Raw genomic sequence first — 18983 nt, forward strand, 5'->3', positions numbered from 1 at the left:
AGTCGCACAGCAAATATTTATTGAATGAAAGCTGACTAAAACAAATAATTACAGAACATGATGCAGACTGTGGCAGAAGCAAAAGTGGACTGTGGCTGTTTGGAAATCAGAGAGCATCTTTTAAAAGGGACATGGCATGTGAACCTTGCCGAGCAGGAATGTGCCAGAGGTAAGCGAGAGGACCAGGATTTCAAGAACAGGGACTGACACCTATGAAGGCTCTGAGGCACAGACCACTGTGACCTATGGAGAAGCGGTGTGTGGAGAAGGAGCGTGAGTTTGGTGGGGATGATAGGGAATGGCCAGTAATGGGGTTGGAAAAATAAGGCTAAGGCTATATCCCTGAGGGATTTATGACATATGAACACTGGAGAAGCAAGCGGACAGCCACTGCTCCTCTCTGTCTGCACTTTCATAGCAGAAAGTAGAAGGCATCTCTCACCTACTTGATAACAGAGGAGGTGAGAATGTGAGCTTTAGAATCAAGTGGACCCTGGGTTCAAATCCCATCTCTGTTATCTTTTAACAGTGAGTTGTTGGCCAAGTAACTGAGCCTCTCTCAACGTCAATCATTTCATCTCCAAAACAAGTATCATGACATTCACTTCAAGAGATCTTTGTAAAGAAATAAATAAGGAAAGGTATGTACAAGCTTGAATAGAGTGTCTGGCTTACGGTGGTTATTAATAAAGCATTGTTTTGTTATTGTTATTATTGTAATAATTATTATTTCTGTCATTCTATTTGGAATAACATTACTTCTCATCTATCCTTTATTGCCTATACTGCCTATCCTATACTGCCTATATTAAATTTGAGACCAGTCTTTTCCATGTTCGTTATCTCCACAGGGCAACGAATTTAGAGCCATTACTTGATGGTAAGTGGGGATCAATCAGGTTGGAAGGAACCTCCAAAGTATGTGGCCCCACAGACCTCAATTTACCACTGAGGAGCCTGAAGTCCAGGTACCAAAGGTTGTGCCCTGGTCCCACAACAGCTTACAACAGAGAGAACTGGGCTAACCCCTAGGCCTTCAGGCCCAGATCTAGACCCTCCAGGTACAGCTCACGGTCTCCCATTTAACCCTGTTGCCATGTTAACAGGCCAAGATTAACATCCACTGCAAATGCCAACCTCTCAAAGACACCTATCAGAGAGCCTGCCTGCCTCACCAGGCCCACAGAGCTTGGTTTGCTTTCTTCACACTCTCTGTAGCATCCACAGGCTGCTGCTTAAGTCTGAGAACAGACTTTGCCCTGCAGCCCTCAAAGAGGAGATGAGAGGCCCCTCCCAGCCAGTGTCAGCTTGCAGTGGGAACAGAGCCAGGGGCATGGCCAGAGCCAAGCTGCCACCGGAATGTTGTTGCTTCCCCAGGCTCTCATCCCCAGCAGAGGCGGTGTCAGGCTGTGGCCGGCCTTGCCATAGCAGGGGATGTGTTTCTCACCAGCAGGCCTGGCAGGGTTGCTTTGGAGTTGCTCCCTTCTCTGTCATTCTGGGCACCTGTGGGAGCCCAGAACTGCCCCCTTGGTCAGGGTCATGGCTCTCCTCTGGAAAAGAAGCTCAAAGGGAGAACCTCTGCAGGAAAGGAGGAGCCCAGCTTTCTCTGGAACTCCCTCAGTAGCTCTCAAAACCTTTCACTGAGGGATTTAATGGGAGGACTCACACGGCCTGAATGAGCCAAGCCAAGCACTCATCTTCCATTCTGTTCCTTTTGTGAGACTCAGAATGTCTGTCGACCCACAGACATATTTAAATAAATATTTAGCAAAAGAAGTTATTTTCTTCACCTTGAGGAAAAGCAGTTATTTTCTGCACAAGAAATTATTATCCTCTACTCACAGCTGGCCAGGCCGTGGATGAGGTTCCTAGCCCATAGGTAACCAAAATGTCAGCCCACAAACCGTGGTCTAGCCAGCAGGACTCTCCTGTGCTGGGTGGTCCTGACCCACTGAGCCAATCAAATTTGCTCTCGTGTCTTACTGTTTTTCCAAATACATATCGGGACCTTCCATGTGCCAAGCACTATGCTAGGTTCCAGTGATACAAATGCAGAAGGGGCTTTGTAACCCCAGATCTCTGCTCTTAGAAGGAGCTCAATATAGGAATCGTTTCCTTATTAGCAACTTAGACTAATTGTCAGGATTTTGTTGTCACATACACACAATTCTCATTTATAATGTAACAGTTACTTTAAATAAACTAATGCATTTATCAGGACCCTTGAATTCAAGGAACAGAAACCTAACCCAATCTGGCCTAAAGAAACATCAGAAATTTACTGGCTCATATCCATAAAGGTCAGGACTAGAGCTGTCCTCAGGAAATCACATGATGACATTGTCTGTCCCTCTCTCCTTCCTCCCCCATCCCATCTCACTCCATGTCTCAGATTTCTGCTTCTCTCCATGTGTTGGACGCATTCTTTCCTCACATAGCAGAGCTTTATCCACACAGCAGGAGACCTGGTATGGCTCCAGGCTTCATCAACCTAGATTAGCAACTCCCAAGGAAACAAAGATTTCTCTCTCCCAGCACTCATGTAAAATTCAAGGGAAGAATACCAATAAACCAAACGTAGATCATTTGGCCATCATGAAGCCAATAGCTGTGGCAAGAGGCATGCAATCCTGTGATTGGTCAAGCCTTGGTCACATGACAGGGCGTACCCACCAGAACCACATGGTGCAAAAGAACAGTTCCTCCAAGGAAGGAGGGTGCCTTTCTATGGAAAGGGAGTACATGCTGAACAGGATGGAGGGGAGGAGGCAGAGAGAGAGATGTCTGTTACACCAGAAGGAATAAAAGGAGAAACTATTATTATCCAAAAGAAAAGGTAGAAAAGGCCTTTACCAAAGAGTAGTTTTAGAATTGTTTCTAATTGCCAGCTTTATTAGAATACAGAAGACGTTGATACGCTTTAAACTATTTAATGAGTGGTAATTTTCATAAGATATACAGAAGGGGTGGGTCAGCACAGAACGAATACAGTTATAGAGGACAAACCAAATGCCTTTGAGGAAGGAAGAGAACTCATATGCATTGAACATTTATTGGGTGCGGTGCCTTGTTTTGAAACTCTGTTGCTATCCTGTGAGGCAGGCAGTATTGTTTCCCTCCATTTACAAGAGCAAGAACTCATGTTCAAGGAAATTTCCAAAAAAAAAAACCCTCAAAAAAAACCCAAAAAGCCTCACTGATGGTCCCATGGCTAGTAAGCGTGGAGCTAGGATGTGAATCCAAGTTCACCTGATTCCAAAGCTCATGCTCTTTCTACAAGTTCAGTCTATCCAAAGGCAAAATGCAGCCCTGCTGAAAGGTGGAGAGGTGAACAATGAGTCCCTCCTCTATTTATAGACAGAGAACAAAACCAGACAGCCCAAAAGGGCGGAAGTGCCAAGAAGGAAAATAATTTTTCTGGGTCCTTTATGAGAACATTTTTTATTCCCAAAATGGAGATGGTGCTGGAAAGTAAGATTGCCCATCACAGACTGCTACAGCAGCCAGGGTAATGGCAGCCAAGAAAGGGCAATGGATTCAGCACCAGAGGGTCATCAGTAGCCTGCAAGAGGCTCCTTCAGAGAGGACCGTATCCAGACCTGGTATTTAAAGTGGTTTACAGCAAGCAACTGGTTGAGAAATGGAGGCTTCCAAAGTAGACCTACTCATTTAAGAATAGCAGTAAATATAATGATTCTGCATGTTTTCAAATTACAGGGAAGCAACGAATCAAGAAGAAAGGTTAAAAAAATCAGACTTGAATAAAAATGAGTGCTCATCTTATTTTGTAGATAGAAAAGTGCAAGAAAGAACATCCCATTAAAGACAGAAATGAAAATTCAAATTAACTGGACCAGCTGAGACTCTGGGGAAACATGAGTCTGAGCCACTACAGGGCTCTCAGGGAGTTGTGTCTTTCCTAAGACACTATTCGTCCACCCTTTTCTCTGGACAACAGATGCCCCTCCTGACCACATAGGTTGTCATATAAAAGGTCTGGCCACTTGTGACACTTCATTCCACTGGAAACAGTAAGTTGACCTGATGTGACTCAAACCAAGCCAGCCAGTTATGCCTCTGGGATTGATGTATGGGCACCAGAAGGAAGAGCAGTCTTCTGTCTCCACTAGATTTTGATGCTGGGGTCACCCAAAAGAATGGCATACACAGCCCCCATTCATGAGCAACCCAGATTAGCAATGACCTGGGCAAAGAGGATTCTCTCTCTCAGCATCCATACATAAAATCCGAAGGAAGGATCTCCTCTAGATATGTGAAGGAAGCCCATTCATAAGTAGGAAAAAAAGGCCAGTACAAAGAAAGACAGAGAGAGAGAAAAAAATAACATCCTTCAAAACTCTAAATCTAGCCAAACCTGATCCCCATCCTGGACTTTTCCCTTTTTTGGGCCATAATCAATAGTTCAATTGTTTTCATTTTTAGCTGCCATAGATAAGTGAGAACATGTGCTTTTTGTCTTTCTGTATCTGGCTTGTTTCACTTAACATAATGACCTCTAGTTTCATCCATGTTGTTGGAAATGACAGGATCTCATTCTTTTTTATGGGTGAATAGTACTCTTTTTTTTGCATTTAAGAAAGTTTGAATTGGGTTTATCTGGCTGGCAGCCAACATAGAGTTCACTAATGTAAGTCCCACCAAAGCCTCAGTCAAACCTCAGTAGGTTGCCCTGTGAATGGAAATTAAAATTTTGATGTGCTGGAGCCACTGAGAATGAATATCATTTTTTTGAAAACACATGGAGCTCCGTCCTCAAGAAACTCATGGTCATGGGAAGTTCTTTTGCTTTCCTGCTACAAATAAGAAATCCCTCAGAAAGGTTGATGATATCAGTGTACGTATCTGTGGTGGGAGAGGGGATGGCAGGGGAGGCACAATCCTCTTCCCAAAGGGAAATAACAACGACCAAGCTAACTACTACACTTGACAGATACACACAGAAACCAAAGGGTGGTGCACAGAGTTTTGCATGATTCTCACTGAGACACATCAGCCCACCTGGAGCCCCTCAGTGGCCTTCCAGATGTCTTTTCTCTCTTGCCTCACTTTTCCTCCCTTTCTTGGGATTCCATTATCCTGTTGCCCTTTTGGGCTTCTCTGCCCTCCCTCTAGGGCTCCCAGAAAACCAGCTCCATGAACTCCCATGAGGGGCTGAAGAGAATTGAGTTAGATTCCTTCAGGGAAGGGGACTTTGGGCGCTTTGGTAAAATATCGAAAGCTCAGCAAATGTTTCCCTAACAATGCCGTCTCTTCTCTCACAGCACCTTTTCCATTCACAACTACATTGGGAAGTGTTTGTCTCTTTTCTCTGTCTTACCAAAAGCATTTTCCCCAAAAGAGGGGTGGAAAGAAAAAGAAAATTAGGGACCAGTGCTCAGGAAGAGTCTTAGAGCTGTCCCACAGGGAGGCCACTGGGCAGCACAAACTGAAGGTTTCTGGGCAGTCGCCCTTCCCTCCCTCCACAAAAGCAATATGCTCTCCTATGCTTGGAACATCACTTACAAAGTGTAAAGCCACGCTATACAGCTATTAGATACCATTTTTTAATGGTTACTACTCCAAAAAACTCTTTGAATACATAATAGACCTGCAATAACAAGGGTTTTTAAATGAATGGATTCCACCATTTTATAGAATTATTTTCAAATGGAGAGATCCCTGCGCTGTCTTCCACAGGCTGCTGGTGGAGAAGTGAATCGTTACAACCCTTCTGGCAGGTCATTTGGCAGTGTGCTTCAAAAGCCTTAAAAATGTTCTTTTTTCTTTTCAACCCAACAATTTAAATTCCAGAGCATGACCTGGCTCCACCATTTACCAGCCATGTGATTTAGGCTCTCTGAACCTCAGTTTCCTCATCTCTAAAATGGGATAATATCATAGGCTGGCTGTGAGGATTAAATGAAATATATGGAATGCCTTAGAATGATGTTCAGCATATACTTAAATGCTATGTGTCAGCTAAGTAAGTGATCAGAGAGAGAAGTAGAAATACATCTCAGTATTATTTTAATTGGCAAAATTTAGGAATATGTCTAATAACGGATTGTTAGCCAAACTAATTATGTGCATCCATAAGATGAGACATTACATGCCCATATTAAAAGAATATTTAATACTATGGTAAGATGTTCATAATATATCATCAGGCAAAAAAACTCAGGTTTTGAATAACATACACAGTACAATCTGAATGTCAATATAAAAGGTAAATACTTCAAAGTATTCTTGGTAGGTATTTCTAAGTTGATGGTTCAACCTTTTCTGTAACAGAATCACCTGGGGAACTTAATAAAACAACCCTGCTACAAGGACGCCACCCCTAGAAATTCTGATCCAATTGGCCTGGGCTGTGACCTGGGCCTCAGGATTCTTATTTTCTTCCACATGCTTGGATACTTTCCCCAAATTATTTCCCCAAAGTCTTCTAAAATAAGCATGTATCACTTTTATAATTAGAAATTAAAACCATAAATGCTATTTAAAAGACATTTCAATTACCCCTGTGAGAGTGGCTGACTAGGCAATTATTTCAGTGACTGGCTTACCCCATCGTTTTCTCCCAGGGAAAGCTGGAATTTGGCAGAGAAGGGAGAGGCAGTTTCAGAATATGACTCACTGCCCTCGGGAACACACTTAGGAGGGGCACTGGATGGTGAAGGAGGGTGTGGGGATTAAGGGGAGGACACCGGCCACTTGAGGGGCCAAAGCAGGAACTGAAGAAGTCCTCCTGACAGGCTTTATGGGCTGAGCCTGGTGCACAGACGGCTTGGTTATTTATGGCCCTTCCTGTCTGAGGCCTTGATAGACACCCCTTGTGATACTGGGGTTCCATTTATGTATGTCAGCATCGTGTTTTCTTCTTTCCAGCACACAGTCTTGATAAGGGCCAGGAGGAACGGGCACAACAAGGAGAACGGAAGCCACAGAAGGTCTTTGGCTGCTAAAAAATGTAACTGACAAAGAGTCCAGGGCTGTTTGTATTTTTCTTCCTCTGTGTCTCATATTAAAGGCTTTGGGTCTGATGACTGAGTTTCTCCAGCTGACATAGCATTCATTTATTTTTTCCCATTCATTCAGCAAGTCCTCCTTGAGCTCTTATTATGTGCCAAGCCCCGTGCCAAGTACTTTTCATCATTTAATTCTTATCTAGAGGCTTAAGCAAATGACTCAAGTACTACGATTAGCTTGCCTTTTGCAGATAAAAAATTTGAAGCTCAGGGATGTTATAGGCCTAACGTTGCCCAGCACGTTGTTAATCATATCATCATCATCAGAATAGTTATTGATTATCCAGAATCTACTTTGTGGCAGGCACTGTACTGAGAGCTTTAAGCCCATTTGTCTTTAACCACTCCAACCTCGCAATAGCCCTATGAAGAAAAGTTTTTTATTATTAGGCATGATTTACAGATGGGAAAACTTAGGCACAGAAAGAGAAGGTTATTTATCCAAGGCCACACAGCCTCTAGGCAGTAGAGAAAGATTTATACTTAAGTATGTCAAACTCCTGTCTTCCTGTTGTTAAACCCTAAGTTATGCTGCTCCCACAAGTTAGTGACTGGGCTTCAAAAGTTGGGCTTGATGCCTTTAACATGCAGTATATTTAAGACACTCACAGCAGTTAAAGATGTTCATCTCAGTCTGTTTTGACCTGTTCTCAATACTTGAGATTGCTACAGTCTACAAGCAAATAATATGAGGAGCTAAAAACCTACTCCAGCCTCATTTGCTTTTGTTGTTATTGTTGTTAAATTCTTATTCTCTTCCTAACTACTATTTCAGGCATGTGCCCATTATCATCCAAAGAACCATGGCAGAAGAGATTATGGGAAGCTGAAAGGCAAGAAAAGGGTGCCTGCTGGTTGCCATGGTAAAACGTTCAAATGGAGCAGGAGGCAGCCATTAGCATTCCGTTTAATGGTGTGTTTAGCCCCATCCATAACTGGAAGTGTGTTTACCATTTCATATTTCCTTAGTGAGCAGGGGCCACAAATCTCATTCTCCACATCCAAAGCCAATTAATGGTTCTAGTTATATGTTGGCTCATACCGTTCCTCAACCAAAGGATGGGACAATGAGAGTTCCCCAGTTACCCCCAGCTGTGTGAGCAGATCCCTCACATCCTGGCCTTATAGGATTAACCACTTGCTGTCAGTGGGTCCAGATGAATCTAAGTTGCTCAGGAAGTGGCCCAGGCACCCCTACACTGAAACTAAAATGGGGTCACTTCAAGCCCCACGAACACTTCATCCCAATGCCTCCCATTTAAATGGCACATTATGAGCTGTCTATCCACCCAGCAGTCTGCAATGCTGTCAAGCTCCATTGCCCACATCCTGCAAATTGAGATACTGAGATAAAGGTACACCACCTAGAATGTGAGTCAGCCACTTATTAGAGGGAATGGAAAAGTTTCTAACCACAAGGAATTTGCTAAATGTCTCCCCAAACCTTCTTCCTCTGCCCCAGTGGTTCTCAAGCCTAGAAGCCCATCAGAATCACCTGGAAAGCTCTGGCTCCATCTTAGATCAAGTGCATCAACAGCTTTTGGGGTGGGGACAGGCATCTCTATTTCATCAGTGCTCCTCAGGGGATTCAACTGGGCAACAGGGCAGGAGAACCATGGCTGTGACCCCCTCCACCATATCTCACAGCCCCTCATTTATAAATCTGACATTTCATCCCTTCTGCCAAACAGATTCTTCACTAAGAGTTCTCATTAGATAGTCAAACTAAGTCATTAGCATGGGGATGCTGAGGCCTGACTGACCTGGGTTTGAATCCCAGCTCTGCTACTTCCTGGCTGTATAACTTTAGACAGGTGAGTTAAACATACCAGGCTGAGATAATCTCATTATCTGCAAAGCAGCAGTGGCAATCGCGGCTACCTTATAGGGCTGTCAGGAGCATGAAGTTCCTAGCACAATATTACTGCTCCATAATAAATGGTAGTTATTACCATACACAGCCATGGCCTAAGCTATTTCTTACAGAAGATGAAGAGAAGGAAGGCTGTCCTGGGCCAGTGCGTTCCACGATGGGCAAGTGGGGCAATGCCCCATTTTATTTTCCCAAAACCCAGTTTTTCAACACCAGTGAGAGGGTGATGTTTCCCCTTGTTCAATTAGAGAGAGGCCTAACAGTAGCAAGAACTATACACTGGATATTTCAAGGAGATGAACAGTTTTGAGCAACCTTGCCTTTCTCCTTTCCGAGAAAAAGTATACTAAGTCTGGGTATTCAGAACATCCAGGTGCAAGCAAAAAACTAGGAAAACAAACCAAATCCAAAATACCACCAATTACCTAGCTTGGGACAACATACATAGATTCAGATCATTGCTCTGATTTTCCAGTTTCCACTTGTGCGTGCAGATTCCTCACGACAGTAACTTACATGCATTTCATGCTTGTTGTGTGCTGGGGCCATATTGTTTGCTTCTATAAACTGTCTTATTTATTTTATTTTAATTTATTATTATTATTCTGAGACAGAGTCTCACTCAGTCTCCCAAGCTGGAGTGCAGTGGTGCGATCTCTGCTCACTGCAACCTCCACCTCCCAGGTTCAAGCGATTCTCCTGCCTCAGCCTCCCAAGTAGCTGGGATTACAGGCACACACTACCACCTCCAGCTAATTTTCGTATTTTTAGTAGAGACAGGGCTTCACCATGTTGGCCAAGCTGCTCTCAAACTCTTGGCCTGAAGTGATCCACCTGCCTTGCCCTCCCAAAGTGCTACGATTACAGGCATGAGCCCCACATCTGGCCTCAAACTGTCTCATCTAATTCTCACACCAGGCCCTTGGATAGATGCTATTTCACGTAAGCAGTCAAGGCTCAAATAGGTTAAATCACTTATCCAAGATTACACAGTAAGCAGTAATATTGAGACTTAAACTCAATAAGCCCTACTCAACCAATCTACTGTCCTACTCCCAATACATCATGATGACCACATGGCCAACAGATTGCAAAAGTTTAAGTGTAGCAGGCTCCTATCCCCAAAGTCCAGCTCTGCAGCCTGGCTGTCACCTCCCCTCATTCCCTTTCCCTGCTTTCCTTGAAAGGCTTTTGGGACATAATAATAGCACCTTTGCCAGAAGTGTTGGAGTCCCACAGAAATATCAGGTCACCCAAAGCCCCTCAAGCATCATGAAGTCAGCTTAAGAAGCAATATCACACCCTTTGCTTCCAAGACTTTTCAAAACTTTTTCCTACTTCTGATTGCATTCTGTCCTCCAAGCAAGCATATAGATAGATGTGTTCTCATTTCAAAGAAAAGGTAAGTTCAGCAAGAAGGGGTGAAAACCAGGGCCAGAAGAGAAGTCAAGCATGTCTGCCTCCTAGTTTCTCTCTTCTTTTTCTTTGCCTCTAGTGCCCATCTTTAGGAGGCAATAGGTGTTAAAATGAAAACTAGATGGCGTATGTGCCACTAGACATTCTACTTCACCTCTTGCAGACATCACTAATTGATCTCTGCACTCTTCTCCACCAAGTTAGACATTACCTAAATACTCTTCTCAGCTATGGACTTCTTGTAGCAACTGCCAATCAACTGACGCTAGCACTGCAGAAAATGCCTATTTTATCCCTGGTATAGTAATTAAGATCATATACTTTGGGGTCAGTGAAACCTCGATTAGAATCCCAGGTCTGACTGTGTGACCACGAACTTGTTACTTGATCTTTCTGGACTTTAGTTTTTTTAAATTAAAGATGATCATACGTTCTTCACAGAGCTATCATTAAAAGCAGATGAGAAATGCCTGTATAGCTCTGAACTCCTTGCCTGGCACACAGACGCCCCTTAGCAAATGGTATTCATCCATTCTTTAATAAACATTTTTAGGGGCATTACTATGTACCACTCTGCTGGGAACTTGCACTACAGGGAGAAGCAAATAAGATAAGGTGGCACATTCTGGTGGAGACAGCAGTTTTCGGTAAATAACTTTTTATCAGGTAATTTCAGCTTGTGATAAGTGGTATGAAAGAAAAGATTTGAGTGATGAAATAAAGAACACCAGGGTGGGGTGGGAAGCAACACGGGGCCTCTTAGACACCACAGAAAGTTTCTTCCCTCTCAAGTGCCAGTTCTTGAATCCCTCGCAAAGGAGAAAACAAATGGAGATGGGACTGAGTGGTGTTTTGATGCACTGTGATGGCAAAGGAGGCAGGTTATTTATAGTGCTTCTCCCCACCACCCCCCAGCCCTCTCTGATTTGACTGGTTCTATCCCTGAGAAAAGAGAAATAGCAGAATATTCAGCACAGGATTCATGGGCTCTGACAAGGCCCCTTTTAGGTTCCAGCTAATCTGCAGCAATCAGCCTGCAGTCTGCAGAGCTGACCCAGCTACCCCAGCAAATCAGCCCTGGACCCGTGGGGACCCATCTTAACACAGGTCTTCCTTCCTCTCTCATTCCCCTCCCCTCCCCCACCTCCACTCTCCCCTCCATAAGTTCCCCCCTTCACTTTCCCCCACCCTCCTCACTCTGCTTCCCCTTGCCAGTGGGTGCAGAGCCTTGAGTGGAGCCCTCTAGCCCCCTTGACAACTACCTGAGGCTAGATTGGATTTCATTCTCTGACTATTAGCTTGACAAAGAGTCAAGAATCAATGCCTGGAAATGAAACATCTCTGAAGAGGTTAAAGGTCTGGGAGCCACCAAAGCACGATTTGAAGGATATATGTGCATTCAAAAGGACAGACTCAAATAATTATAACCTGCACATATAGGATGCTTGACAAACCATTTTTCTGATGGTCACCTTCCCAGCAATGTTGTGAGGCATTAGGCAGGTGATGATGCTAGAAACTCATTAGTATCAAGGGTCTTTCCTAGGGCTGCTTAGCCACTTAGCCAGTCGGAGAGAGAGCCAGGACTAAAAACCTAGGTTTATTTAATGCAGTTTTCTCCCTCTGTATCAGTCAGAGTTCTCCAGAGAAAAGAATCAATAGAATACAGTAGAATATATATATGTGTGTGTGTGTGTATGTATATGTATATATATGTATGTATATATATAGAGAGAGAGCGAGAGAGAGAGAGAAAAAGAGAGAGAGAGAGAGAGAGAGAGACAGAATTTATTTTCAGAAACTGGCTGACACAATTGTGGCAGCTGGTAAGTCCCAAACCTGTAGGCTGGAATTTCAAGTAAGAGTTGATGTTGCAGTCTTGAGTCTGAAATCCATAGGGCAGGCCAGCAGGTTGGAAACTTGGGCAGGACTTCTAGGCTACAGTCTTGACGCTGAATTTCTTCTCTAGAAAACTTCGGCTTTTGCTCTAAGCTTTCAACTGATTAGATGCGGTGCACCTACAAAATGGAGGGTAATCTGCTTTACTTAAAGTTAACTGACTGCAGATGTTAATCACATCTACAAAATACCTTCGCAACATCTAGACTAGTGTTTGACTAAACCACTGGTTACCCTGGCTGAACTAAGTTGACACATAAAATAAGCCATCACACCCTCTTTAGGACATTTTTATACATCAATGCACTTAATCCTCATGATAACCTGTGAAGGAGGTTGTTGACATTATCCCCATTCTACAGACGAGAAAACCAAAGCTCAAGAGAAAAAGTAACCCACCTGATCTCACACAGCTCAGGTGTCTGAGCTAGGAAACTGCTTCCTATTATAAAGACTTCTCGGGGGTCCTAAGGATAAAGTACTGACACCTGCATTCGGCATAAACCTACCAGAGCTTATGCGCACTGCAGTGCTCTTCGGCCAGCATTCAGGCATTACATCAGTTACTTAGAAATACCTCTCTGGGACTTCTTGAAGTCAATTAAGGGATATGCGTAGGCTCTTTCTGGAAGGATACACACAAAACATGGAAGGTAAACCAGATGCCTGAGGGAAAGGAAGGGAAAAGAACTTTTTATTATATATTTGTTGTGCCCTTTGAAATGTGAAAGGTGAATGTGTTGGTAATTAAGTTAATGAAATTAAAACAATAAATGAATGAATTAATTAAAAGGAACCTGCAAGGATCTCAGACTCATAAGCACATCATTGCACTTTGCTTTGGACACAGAGAAGAAAGATGAGGCAGATGCACCAGCTACCCTGTTGGTCAACACTCAGCTATCAATGACTTCCACATTCTTCCCAAAATCAAAACCACCCCCAAAGAATGAGGATTCACCACCATTAAGGATATTCAAAGAACATGCTTCAGGCTCTGAAAAAAATTCCAAGAGAAGTTTGAAAATCCTTTTGAGCCAAAGCAGTATCACTGGAGAAAGTATACATTACCCTTAAGGTGATGCTTTAAGGAAGAATTCACTAGGCTGTATTATTTTCATGTTCATTTTCTTCTCTTTTATGCCCTCTTTCTTTTTTTAATCTATGACATAACAGTCTTCAAGTGCCTGGCCAACTACTATGTGAAAGAAGAATTGGACCAGGAATTGTGAAATCACATTCCTTCCCAGACCAGGCAGGTCACATAAACATATGTAGTTCCCAGGATGTGAACAGCAGGGAGTTGTGGGCTGCAGGAAAAGGGCTGTGCCTGCCCACCAAAGCACCCACAGTCAACCACATTCACAGATTTGGCCTTAGTCTACAGTTTACCCCCACTGAATTAAGCTTTTCCTTCTTGGATAAGAGAGAACTGAAGCCAGCAGAGTTACAAGGAGGAAGACTTCAGATCACTGTGAGAACGAATAAGCCAACAATGGGAGACACTCAGCAATGAAGTGATTAGCTACCGGAGGCATGAGCTTCCTGTTACTGGGAGATATTCAAGGACATAAGTTAATTGTATGCTGGCTGTGTGGCTGAAGGAGTTTCAAGCATCCAATGACCACTTGGAATTGATGACCTTTAAATTCCTGTCCTACCTAGAGACTGATAAACAACAGACTCAGGAATATCCATATCTAGTTGTATTAATTTACAACTCTTCCTCTTTTCTCCGTACTTACCCTTCCATTTCTGACAACCAAAAATTCTTTATAGCATAGATTCATTTTTTACATTTGTTAAAAGGAAATAGGAGATTTTTTTTCCTGATTTTTTTCTGTGATGCTTCTGTTTTTTTCCTTTTTCGTTGACTCTCTCTCCCTCTCTATCTCTCTCTCTGTGATGCTTCTTTCTGTTTTTTTCCTTCTTCCTTGACTCTCTCTCCCTCTGTCTCTCTCTCTCCTTCCCCCTGTGCCTCCCTCCTTAGTCTTCTGCTTATAGCCCCAGGATTTTTTAGGAAATCATTCTCAGTCAAGTGGTTTGTGTGGGACTTTACTTCCTGCTCCAGGCTTGGATTATGTGATTCGAGCCTATCCAATCTTTGTAGTTTTATCCTCTTGGCTACAGTGGTTGGTTTGGAGATGGCCACATGAGATAAGATGGTACAATCAGAGTGAATACAGGGATTTATGTGGTAGCTTCAGGAAGGCAACCCACTTTTCTACTGGACTTGGATGTGAAAGATGCAGACATGGAGACGTCAGCAGCGCTCTTGCTGCCATGCTGAGGATGAAGGCGAGATGATGGAAATGGAGAGAGACTAGATTTGGAGTCTCTGGATCAAACGTTCTCCGAATTGTTTTGTCATGTAAGATAATTAATTTCCTATTTTGCTAAAATCATCTTGAATTGAGGTTTCTATCGTTTATCACCAAAATAATTTCAGTGAATACCATCTGCCAATAGCAATGTGTACCTCAGATGTAAAAGAAATTTGTCTGCCAAAAGTCCCCATGAAAATGCAAGTACTTTTGAGAGAAAGGCTTCTGTAAGCAGTAGAATTTAAGAATTATAAATATGGCAGTAGTCTCAAAATTTTCCTTTGGGAAACCACTAATGATTTTCAAGTTTTATTTCAACAACAGAACCCTTTTAGAATCACACACACAACACTAATATATACATATGTCTTTCATGCCAGTTTCACTGTTTAAACTTGCCATGGGAGTTTTGTTAGGTACATACTGTGTCCACTGACTAGAGCATTTCTCCTACTCACCATTTCCCCAACTCACCCTAAGTCAGTTTCCTAAACAAACTCCTGTCGCCCCTGGATAATTCAAATTAAACATCACTTTAAGATGCCTTCTCTGATGTCTAGGGTTCAGTGCCCCAGCAATGTGCCTCATATCATGCTGTCCTCTTCCCCCATAGCACATACAACACACATGCACAATCTTCCACGTTCTGATCTGCCTGCCCACCTGGAAGCCAGCTCTGGGGGTTCAAATTGGGTCTTACGCACGGTTGAGTATGACATATATTGTGCCTATAACTATGTGCTGAATAGTGGCATGAATGAATAAATGAATAAGTAAATAAACAAATGGGATTGTGTGTCCTCTGATGCAGAAGCCATCTACTTCTTCAGATCTGAGTTCAGAGTTTAACCTCAACTCACAGGCTGAGGGATAGACAGCCAGAGTGACACACAGTCTTCCCTACTTTCTCTGCAAACTATCCTTCCCCACTGGTGTCTGTTTTTAATGATTTTACTTTACAATTTTATGTCTTTGAGTTAAGGGATAGCAGTCAAAGCATGAGTATACTTTGAGTGAGTGACGTCAAATTCTGCTAGAATGTAAGCTCCATGAAAGCAAGGATTTGTTTCTCTGTGTTGTACACTGATGTATTTTTTTTTACACTGAACAGTGCCTGGCATATAACAGGGATTCTATAAATATTTTTTGAATAAATGAATGAATCAGAGGGCCTTCAAGTCAGAAGAGATCCTGAAGAGTAGGTTGTTTAATAATTTCCAAAGGACTGTGTTCTGAAGGACTAATGTTTTGAAAAAACAAGAGTTTTATGTCCAAAGAAGTGTCTGAACTACTGCATATAGTTTCTTAATTTTAGTGATTCACAATGCACATTAAAAAGACTAATAATTTATGTGGTAAAATAACTATGTAAGCTTGTTTAGCCTTGAGTTTTCTAAATTTATTTGTCCAGAAAACACTTTTTTGTTTGTTGTTTGTTTGTTAGATAGCTTTAGCATAATACCTGTTGACATCCCATAGAACTGATGTTCCAAAAACACACTTTGGGAAATGCTATCCTAGACTTATTTGCTCATTTTTCAGTGGAATTGTAATGGTTTACAATGGTGTAATGTTTTATATTTCAAGTGATTGTCTTGTTATTAACTCCTTTAAGCCTCACAAAGCTCTGAGAGATCACTCAGATAATATCCCTATTTTGGAGACAAGGAAATAGAGGTCTGGAGGGGTTAAGGGATTTGCTCAAGGTCACACAGCTAGTTAGTGACAGAGATGAGAAAAGAATCCAGGTCTTCTATTCATTCAGTTAGCCCAAATTAACACCTAAACAGGTATCTATCTCGTCTCTTTTCCATATAAGGAAGTAAGTAGAAAGCAGCTTCTTTTTCAAAGAAACCTGAAATGAATTTTTTTTTTTTGCTGGAGAAAGAAATATTCAAGAACATGAGAATTCTTGTTAAGAATTTGCATTGATTTTTCTCCTTGCCAACAACTTCAAAATATTAAGCATAACCCCAAGCATCCTGCTGCCCTTACTGTCAGCCACATGCAGTTGGCCAGCCCAGAAGTGGCACATTCATGGCTCACATGCCATCATGGCCTCTTCTTTGACTGTAACAGGCATGGCTAATTTATTACCAAACACTGAGGTCAGGCAGGACCTAAGATTTTCTCAGTCAAGCACTTCAGTGGCCACTATCCAAAGATCAGATAGAGTTAGCCCAGGCCGAAGCCTGTTTACTGCCTTTGATTTCTCTTTCTACATCATTCCACCTCTCATTTCCACCATTCCTTGGCTAATAGTCTATAAATTTACTCCTCACAGTGTCAAGTGTTCCTTTTTATATTTGTTTAGAGTATATAAATTTTAAACTTCTAAGAATTGATGCTTAGTTTCATAAGAACTCAATACATATATAAGTGAAAGTATTTTGGAAACAAGAAGTTATACTTTCAAAGACATTATTATTGTGATTGCAGCTCTTTTAGTTCATCTGTCTAGACTAAAGATGGAATGCTTTATCTGTTTTCTATTTCAAATTTTGGCTCATTTGTCCTAACCACTGAATTCTTCATCCCAAGTAGCCCCCCTTTCAAATATGTTTTTTTTTTTTAATTAAACTGGGTGTCATTTAAAATAGGTCTTTGGTTAGGGCAGTTTTAGGTAGTATAGCATTTACAAATGTTTTACTTAAAGGAAAGAATACCTAAGACGAAAGTTGAGAAGCAAACAAGGCTCACTTTAATTTCAAGTCCTGTCTATTTGAGCTGCTACAACAAAAACTCCTGAAACTAGGTGGCTTATGAAAAACATAAATTTATTTCCCATGGTTCTGGAGGCTGAGAAGTCCAAGATCAAGCCACTGGCAGATTTAGCATATGATAAGGGCCCATTTCCTTTGTTCATAGACAGCTGTCTTCTTATCATAACCTAATCTGGGGAAAGGGGTGAAGGTCCCTCTCAGGCTTCTTTTATAAGGGGCACTACTCCCTTCACCTAATCACCTCCCAAAACTTCACCTCCTAATATCATCACTTTGGGGGTTAGAATTTTAATGCATTAACTCAGGAGGCACGCAAACATTCAGGCCACAGCACTAATTATCATTGAATTTAGTACCACCTTTAGATCCAGGCACAAGGGGCCCTGCCAAGGTTCCTGCACTTTAGAGAAGGCTGTTTGCTTCCTCTTCTAAATATACCTCTCCTCATGGATTGAGGACTCCCAGGGCCCAAGGAAACATGTCCACCCAGAGTCTGCACCCACCTTCTTCATACTAAGTACCCAGCAGCCTGGAACTGCCTAACTTAATGGCCCTGAGTTCACTTCTGAGGACCAAGCAGGCCTCTTCCCCAGAGCCCACCTTCCTGACGAGGTGTGGATAGAGATTGGATGTGGGGTTGGGATATGCACTTGCCTGCACTTGAGTCCCCTATGGTATAAGATGGAGCTTGAAAAGGAATGGAAAGGAAAGGAGGTGAGACCCAAGTGAGACTCTTTTGACCCTGCCACATTCTATCAGAAACATCCATCTGAGGCATCCAAGAATTTGCAGTTCAAATCTGGCCTTCCAGAGAGTTGTGAAGTTCTACTTGTCAAGGTAGGAGGATGGACTATATTTTAATTTAACAGTTTTCTGGCTTTATTTACACATTTTAAATATTTATACATATATAAATGGACCTCTCTATTAATCTTATCCTGGGCTCCACAAATCTTAACATGGATCTGACTGCACTTTTGGGGCCTTTTAGTTCTCAAAGCAGCCTTATCTAACTTTCTGTTATGTGATCCATGATTCAAGGTCAACCTGATGTATAATCCTAATTCTAAATAAGACATGCAATGGTGATTCTGTCTCCACACTGAACTCAGATATCCGTTTACTGACTGAACACCCAGAAGTTTCTCCAGCTTTATGACTTCATCAGTTTTAAGTTTACTAAATAATTTATCTTTTTCCAACCACATGATATAATATAGGTGGAAGTGCTGGTAAACAGCAAAGTGCTATTTAAATGTATTTTTATTTTTATTTCAAGCTTTCAAAAAAAATTCTTACATAAAGGAAAAGCTGTAATTTCTCACTTCACTGTATGACTAGGTTTGTGGAGATTTAATTTGTGATTCTAATCAAAAACATGGGAAATGAATGGCTTTCAAAATACCCTGGTTTACCCATGTTTCTTCCATACATTTGTTTTTTGGGAGTCTTAATCACTGAAGACACAAACTTGCTTAAAGTAAATAATTTTAACTTAACATTACTTAGGAGGATGTGCACAAAAGCCATAAATAACACTAGCAAATGCATGTCCTTTGTATATTTCCACCTTCCCAAATTGTCTCCAAACATCTGGGCAGGGGCTTAACATTCTCTGAAGCCTGGAGGCATATCAAAACCGGTGAGAGCTCATCACTGCCAACCAATCAATCAAAACCAACTAAGTGCCCATGTGAGTTTCCAGGGGCCAGCAGACTTT

The 18983-nt window shown here is 42.1% G+C and overlaps 1 protein-coding gene across 7 annotated transcripts in view; it reads right to left on the reverse strand.

The window, feature by feature from the left end:
* UBLCP1 (ubiquitin like domain containing CTD phosphatase 1) overlaps positions 1-18983 on the reverse strand; it is a 261529-nt gene that overhangs the window by 52923 nt on the left and 189623 nt on the right. For all 7 annotated transcript variants that reach the window (XM_074390300.1, XM_074390299.1, XM_074390298.1 and 4 more), the window contains 2 exons: positions 12726-12841; positions 12157-12335 (listed from right to left, as the gene is read on the reverse strand). The gene's annotated coding sequence lies outside the window, so the exon portion shown is untranslated. The remainder of the gene's footprint in view (positions 1-12156; positions 12336-12725; positions 12842-18983) is intronic.

The sequence above is a fragment of the Saimiri boliviensis genome, chromosome 20, assembly GCF_048565385.1.
Source record: "Saimiri boliviensis isolate mSaiBol1 chromosome 20, mSaiBol1.pri, whole genome shotgun sequence".
Classification (NCBI taxonomy): Eukaryota; Metazoa; Chordata; class Mammalia; order Primates; family Cebidae; genus Saimiri; species Saimiri boliviensis.